This window comes from Rattus rattus, chromosome 9 (genome assembly GCF_011064425.1).
Source record: "Rattus rattus isolate New Zealand chromosome 9, Rrattus_CSIRO_v1, whole genome shotgun sequence".
NCBI classification, from domain to species: domain Eukaryota; kingdom Metazoa; phylum Chordata; class Mammalia; order Rodentia; family Muridae; genus Rattus; species Rattus rattus.
The window spans coordinates 67,189,594-67,197,930 of record NC_046162.1 but is presented as its reverse complement, the minus strand read 5'-3'; positions in this window follow the sequence as shown (position 1 = coordinate 67,197,930).

Below are 8,337 nucleotides of genomic sequence, written 5' to 3'. Positions count from 1 at the left end.
AGGTGTGTGCCCGTCCGTCTGTCTGTGTCTCTCTATAGGTGTGTCCATCTGTCTGTATGTATGTGTCTCTCTGTAGGTATGTGTCTATGTATGTCTCTTTCTGTAGGGGTGTCTGTATGTGTGTTTGTGTGTGTGTGTGTGTGTGTGTGTGTGTGTGTGTACTGGCTGGTTTTGTGTGTCAACTTGACACAAGCTGGAATTATTACAGAGAAAGGAGACTCAGTTGAGGAAAGGCCTCCATGAGACCCAGCTGTGAGGCATTTTCTCAATTAGTGATCAAGGGGGGAGGACCCAGCCCATTGTGGGTGGTGCCATCCCTGGGCTGGTGGTCCTGGGTTCTATAAGAGAGCATGCTGAGCAAGCCAGGGGAAGCAAGCCAGTGAGTAACATCCCTCCATGGCCTCTGCATCGGCTCCTGCTTCCTGACCTGCTTGAGTTCCAGTCCTGACTTCCTTTGGTGATGAACAGCAATGTGGAAGTGTAAGCTGAATAAACCCTTTCCTCCCCAACTTGCTTCTTGGTCATGATGTTTGTGCAGGAATAGAAGCCCTAAGACAGTGTGTGTCTGTGTATGTGTCTCTCTGTAGGTATATGTGTGCATGTGTGTGTATACATTACTGGAGGTGGGACACAAGACTTCACACATGTTAGGCAAGCAATCTATTGTTAGTGCATGTGTGATAGGTGTGTTGTGCCACAGTGTACATGTAGGAGCAAAGAGGACAATTTTAGGTGGGACGAACTCAGATTATCAGGCCTGACCAGCACCCTTACCTGCTGAGCTGTCTACTGGATCCTTTGCCTCGTTTTAAACTTTGAGATGAAGTTGTCTAGGCTTTGGATTTTGGACTTTCAATCCTCCTGTCTCAGCCCCTGGAGTGGGGGTAATCTAGGCCTCTGCCATCAGGAACAGACACCTCTAAAACACATACCGTCTTCTCTTGGCCGCAGTCCTCCTGCACACCTATACTCCCCTCCAGCACCTGCTCACTTTCTAAAGCAGACTGAAGGCTCTCCCTAGGTCTCCAACCACCCATCCTCCTTGGCTCTAGTACTGCCCAGCAGAGCAAGATCATCCTTGAATTCTCCACCGTGAGGCTCCCCCCTATACTGTGTAAGGATGGTCTGGCCCTTTGGGGCTCTCTCTCACTGAACTCTGTGTGGTGGGCAGTGTTTCCCAGCTGGAGCGCACAGGTCTCTCATCTGGGCAGTGTGGTGACTGAGCCAGGTTCTCCTTCTCTGGGTCCCTTGCTGCACTTTGAGGGGACCAAGGGAAACTTGTAAGGACAGGGTATCCACTGGGGCTTAGTCACAGGGTTGGGGTGGCCATTTCTTCCTCTCTACCCAGGATTCGGGCCTCAGGTACCTGCTTGCGTGGCTGGATTTTTGTTTTTTAATTTTCCTGTAAATGTGGGCCTGCATGTCTGTCTGTCCGTCTGTCTGTGCACCATGGGCATGCAGAAGCCAGACGAGAGACCCATCTGGTGTTTCAGACAGTAGTGAGCCTCCGTGTGGTTGCTGGGAATTGAACCTGCATCCTCTGGAAGAGCAGCCATAGTGGATCTTTCTGGTACATGGTGAGCTGTACCGTCTTTTACCTTGCAGGCAAGCAGGACAATCCTTCTCTCCATGCTCTATTCTGAGGAGGGGAGGCAGAACGGGGCCTGAGGTCTGAGCCTTTCTCAGCCCTGGTCTGCTTGCTTGATCCAGGCCTCATCGTTTTTTTTTTTTTTTTTTTCTTTTTGGCGCTGGCTTTTTCCTCTGAATCTCTATTAGCAGGCAGATCCCGCCCGGCTTGAGACTCTGGTTAACGAGGCTCCCCTACCTGCCGAGGCCAGGCTAGAGACAGCTTATGTCTCTGCTCCGAAATTCTATGCGGATTAATTAAAACTGTGGAGAGCCTTCCCTCTGAATTATTTACAACTTCGAGGAGACCAAACAACTACCAAGGAGTCTAGTTACAGATGCATGTACCTCTCCTTGGTGGGGGTGCAAGGCTGGGGGTGGGGAAGGGGGGGCCTTCCTTCCAGGGCTTTGAATGGTTTTATTTCAGGGAAGCCACAGGAGCTGGTGGTATCCATCATGCGGGAAGCCAGCCTCGGAATGGTCTAGAAAGTTCTGCCCACAGAGAAGCCGGACCACATCACCTTTAATCTTTCTTTCCCTTTTATCACAGGAATAAGGCTCCTGTCTTCAGGGAGGTCCCAGGAGACTCGTTTTCCATCCTGGCCTTGCTCCAGGCTGTGGTCTGTCTGGGCCCTGCTGTGACAGATCTGGGGCACGCACCGTTCCACGCACGCATCCCTGAGGGCTGGAGGAGGTTATTATGCTTTTCTGCCACAGAGGAGGTGGCCCCCATTAGGTCCAACCCCTCTGGACATGACACCCATCATAAATGTAACGGGTAAGGATGCTGGTCTGAATTGTCAGGATAGCCTGCAGCCTCTTTGCTGGTCCCTAGACAAGGGGCTCCCCTCCCCCAAAGGTGATGCTGGATCCATTCTCTCCCCTGCCATCTTGATTTGGACAAGGACCCCAAGTTTTCCCTTCCGGATCTCCCCGTCTCCTATCTCTGAGTAGAAAGTCCAAAGCACGTGTGTCTACACCAGGCCAGATTTTTCCTTTCCAATGATGGGCGTCACCGTAGCCCAGGCTGCCCTTGAACTTGATAGGAACACAAGGAGGACTTTGAGCTTCTGACCCCACTGTTTCCTCTTCTGAGGACTGGAATGACAGTAGTGTGCCACCGCATTCTGTGTGTGCAGTACTGGGATGACACCCAGGGCTCTGTGTGCTACACAAGCACTCTCCCACCTCGGCTACCTTCCTGGTTAATGACCTTTTATTATTATTACTAATTATTATTTTATTTTTTAAGATTTATTTATTTATTTATTTTATGTATGTGAGTACACCATTGCTGTCTTGAGACACACCAGAAGAGGGCATCGGATCCCATTCCTATGGTTGTGAGCCACCCTGTGGTTGCTGGGAACTGAACTCAGGACCTCTGGAAGAACAGTCAGTGCTCTTAACCGCTGAGCCATCTCTCTGGCCCTAAAGATTTATTTTATGTGTGGGTATTTTGCCTCCATGCATATACATGTGTGCCACATGCATGCCTGGTGCCAGGGGTCCCCTGGAACAGGAGTTACAGACAGTGGTGAGCTGCCATGGGAGGCTGGGAATTGAACCTGGGTCCTCTAGAGGAACAGCCAGTGCTCCTCATGGCTGAGGCATTTCTCCAGCCCTACTCTTTTTTTTTAAACTTGAATCAAGCCAACTTCAAAGCTGTCCCTGAGTTTCAGGATAAAGTGATAGTTGGGAGCTGGAGAGACGGCTCAGCGGTTAAGAGCACTGACTGCTCTCCCAGAGGTCCTGAGTTCCATTCCCAGCAAGCACATGGTGGCTCACAACCATCTGTAAAGGGATCTGATGCCCTCTTCTGGTGTGTCTGAAGACAGCGACAGTGTGTACTCATATACATGAAATAAATAAATAAATACATACATACATACATACATACATACATACTTAAAAAAAAGAAAAAAAGATAAAGTGATGGCGTCACTGGCCACCTCTCCCTAGGATGCTGTTGTCTTCCTAAGGCCAACTGTGGCCTTGTTACACTTGCCCCTCCCCTATTCTTAAACCATACGTCACCCCTTCTTTGTAGACTAAGGATCTGTCAAATGCTAGTGCTAAGCTGTGTATGGTGGGGCAGGCCTTTAATCTCAGCACTCACGGAAGCAGAGGCAGGAGGATCTCTGCAAATTTCAGGCCTGGTCTACGGAGCAAGCCCCTTTGGTTGTCCAGTGGCTCTCCTGTCTGTGGTGAGGGAGTAGTGTTCCAGGCCCAGGCTCCACCCGACACCATTTATACACAGGAACCCAATAGATGCCAGCTCCTCGATTCATCTCAATCTTGCCAAAGAAAAAGTGACTGTGTCCGGTATGGTGGCTCATTTCACTTTTCTTCATTTTCTAGAGAAAGGCACCAAGCGGGTCCCAGATTTACTGGCATGGCGACCCCCTTGGTGCGTTTAGTCATGTTGCTAGGACTCAGGCCGTGTCAGGGGTCACTCCTCCCTTTTAAAGAAGCACTTTCAGAGTAATAATTATTCACTTGTGTCCTGCAGAGAGAGGACCCGTCGACAGGTGTAGTGGCTATTCCTGGTTGTCAACTTGACTAGATCTGGAATGAACTTCAATCCAGAATTGGAGGGCTCAACTGTGATCCAGATCTCGAGGCTGGAAGACACAGGTTTCTGATCTGGATCTTGGCATGGAGATCTTGAGGCACAGTGGCCATGAAAAGCTTAGGCCCAGGCAAGGTAGTAGACGTCTTTAATCCCAGGAGACTGAGGCAAGCAGATCTCTGAGTTCAAGGTCAGCCTGGGACAAAGCAAGTCCCAGATCCAAGTGAGGTGGTAAACACCTTTAATCTGGGCCACACTTTCAGCTGGAGACCTACATAAGGACATTGGAAGAAGGAAGATTCATTCTTCGACTGCTTGCATTTACTCACCAGCACATCTGTTGGAACCTACTTCTGCAGAAGACCAGCTGAAACAACCAGCCTTGTGGGACTGAGCAACTACTCGATTCTTGGGCTTCCCGTTCACTGCCCATTGTTGGGCAGTTGGACTACAGACTGTCAGTCATCATAATAAATCCCCTCAATATAGAAACACATTCCATACATCCTGTGGCTCTAGAGAACCCTGACTAGTACAGCGGGTTTCACCCTGGGGAGGGGTTGGTTCTTAGAGCCTGCAGTAATCAATTCCCACCTGGGGAAGAGCAAATGTGGCTGGTGCCCCAGTGACACTTGTGCCCTGAGACCAAGAGAAATCCGTCTGCATGCTGGGTAATGTGGCTGTGAGCTGAGTTTAATGAGACAGTGTCTTGCGGAGTCTCCTGTGGATAGATTCTTTGCATACATTTAAGGCATTCAAATTAAATGATTAGTGATATATTTGTCTTTTATTTTTGACAGGATCTCACTATAGCCCTGGCTGATCTCTTTGCCTCTGCTGGGATGAAAGGCAGCCACCCCCATGCTCTGCTAAAATGATTCTTTTAAAAAGATTTATTTATTTATTATATATAAGTACAAAGCTGTCTTCAGATACACTACACCAGAAGAGGGCATCAGATCTCTTTACAGATGGTTGTGAGCCACCATGTGGTTGCTGGAATTGAACTCTATGACCTTAGTCGGGTGCTCTAACCTTTGAAACCATCTCTCCAGCCCAAAAATGATTCTTAAAGGGGTTTGGAAGCTTAGTCAGTAGATGCAGGAGAGGCAGAAGGATTAGAAAGTTTGGGAACCTTTCTGGAAAAAAAAAAGTAAAGAAAAGAAAGCAAACCACGATCCTTTTTCTTTTTTTCAGAGCTGGGGACCGAACCCAGGGCCTTGCGCTTGCTAGGCAAGTGCTCTACCACTGAGCTAAATCCTCAACCCTGCAAACCATAATTCTTAAAAGCTTGCCTTAGAAACAGTAGATTCAGACAGGGTGGTACGCACCAGCACATTCCCAGCTCTGGGGCCATGGAGGCAGGAAGGCCATCCTTGGCTACACAGTCCAACACAGCTTTCTGGAAATGAGATGTCCTCAGCAGGGTAACTTAGTGGGTAAGGCTGGCTTGCGGACAAGCCTGAAGACCCAAGTTCAATTCCTGGGGACGCATCACAGGATAGAAATGAACTGACTCCTATGAGTTGTCCTCCGACCTCTGCAGTCATGTGGTGGTATAGGTGCATGCACGCATTAAATAAATGTAAAAAGTAAATGATAGATAGATAAGTAGATAGATAGATAGATAGATAGATGATAGGTAGATGATAGGTAGAAAGATGATAGATGAATAGATGATAGATAGATAGATAGATAGATAGATAGATAGATAGATAGATAGATAGATAGATAGATAATAGATAGATGATAGGTAGATGATAGGTAGATAGATGATAGATAGACCTATAGATAGGTAGATAGGTAGGTAGACAGGTAGGTAGGTAGATAGATGGATGGATGGATAGATGATAGATCTATAGATAGATAGATAGATAGATAGATAGATTGATTGATTGATTGATAGATGATAGAGCCAATTGGGCTACACACTACCCACCTCAACCAAACGAACACCTTAGATGAAGAAATTGTACCACACAGTAAGCAGGATGGTACTCTCTTCAGTTGTCACCCAATGCTTTCCAGACATGGTATTTTCATGGAGGAGAGAGTATATCAGAAGCAGAGACTCATTTTCCTCTAGTGTTCAGAGGCTGTGCCCAGTCTCCTTTCTGTGAGCATCACGCTGGTCCGGAGCTCACACTATATACCAGACTGACCCCAGCTTCAAAATCACTGTGATTACAGGTCTGAGGCACCAAGCTCAGCTTCCCCATGGTTTTTCAAAGGCTTAATTGTGCAGGCGATAGCTCTCCACTCCTGTAGTTTACTGTCCGCAGCAAATCTTTAAGTCCAGCCCACACCAAGGGGACGGGGCACTTGGGTCCTCTCAGAGGCTACCATTGCCTCTGCCTGTGCAGGCACCCGTGTGTGTGTGTGTGTGAGTGTGTGTGTGTGTGAGTGTGTGTGTGTGTGTGGTGTGTGTGTGTACACTTTGCTTTTTGTTGGAGCAGTGAACTCATAGATTAATACATCAAGCGCTTTCTCCTTTTGGCTATCTGGAAGGGAGAACCCCCCCTTTAATGGCCCATTAATTTTCTTGACTTGTACATTGTGCAAACACTTGCTTTTGCCTCTGACGGAACATCCGATTGAAATCCACAAATTACGGGTCCCTGTAACAGCAGGCGGCGGCCTATATATGAAGACGCCAGCTATAAAATGCCAGCATGCGAAGGTGTTTTGCCAACGGCTGTGAGTTTGCAGATGGGGACGCTGCCTTAAAGGCAGGTGCACCTCTGTCATCCTGGCAGCTGGGCCAGGTCTGTACTAAGGAATGTGCACCATCCTGCTCACCCCGAAGACAGCCCAGTCCTTAAGTGGAGGGTGAGGGTGGGGGTGGGGGTGGGGCCCCTCTGTGTGAGAGTGACAAGACAAACTGGAGTTCTGGCTAGAGGGACAGCCCCTGGGGCAGAGCACAAGTGGAGGGTGAGAGGGACCAGATCACTGTCCTGTCCTGCACAAGGGCATACTTTGTGCCAAGTGGGGCCACCTACCTCTGTCATTCCCACCCCCCCAAGGATGAAGGGGGAGGGGCTGACGCTGGAAGCTTGCTGTGAGGTGAGGGCTAGCCTGGACTACAGAGTGAGATTCTGTTTGAAAAAAACAAAACAAGAGACTGGAGAGATGGCTCAGGAGTTAAGAGCACTGTCTGCTCTTCCAGAGGACCCAGGTTCAATTCCCAGCACCCACATGGCAGCTCACAGCTGACCGGAATTCTAGCTCCAGGGGATCTGGAGCTCACAAAGACATACATGCAGTCAAAATGCCAACGTACATAAAATAAAAATAAATAGGGCTGGAGAGATGGCTCAGCGGTTAAGAGCACCGACTGCTCTTCCAGAGGTCCTGAGTTCAATTCCCAGCAACCACATGGTGGCTCGAAACCATCTGTAAAGAGATCTGATGCCCTCTTCTGGTATCTGAAGACAGCTTATATATATAATAAATGAATAAACCTTTAAAAAATAATAAAAATAAATAAATCAAAACAAAGCGGAATTGGGTTGAGGGTTGACATTGGTACCTCAAGCCCATGAGGCTCTGTGTTCTAACCCTGGAGAAACTGTGTGATTGGTGCACACCTGTGATCCAGCACTTGGGACGTTGGAAAGAAGAGACTAGAAGTTCAGAGTTATCTTCAGCTGCATAGTGAATCTGGGCTAGCCTGAGCTACACCAGATCTGTTTTCAAATAGACAAGCAAGAGAACACAAGAATAAAAAGGATACTTTGAAGCCAGGCATCAGTAGTGCACTCAGGAGGCAGAGGCAGGAGGATCTCTATGAGTTCGAGGTCAGCTCTGTCTACAGAGTGAATTCCAGGACAGCCAGGGCTACACAGAGAAACCCTGTGGCAAAAAAAAAAACAAAAAAACAAAAAAACAAAGCAAAGATACTTTGAGCCTTCTTAGTGAGCCCCAGCACATGCCTTGATGTTATCCCATCTTTTTGTGAATATCTTCTGAGTGGCCACTTTTGGTCTGTGTCTGTCTGGTCCGTGTCTGTGGCCAGCCTACTGTTACATCTGTATCACTTGTCTGTAAGTTTCTGCCCCTTGGGGAAACCCCTCTCAGCCTGGGAGACCCCAGCAGCTCTGAGCGTGTGATATGGTCAAAGACACATGGCTGTTGGACAG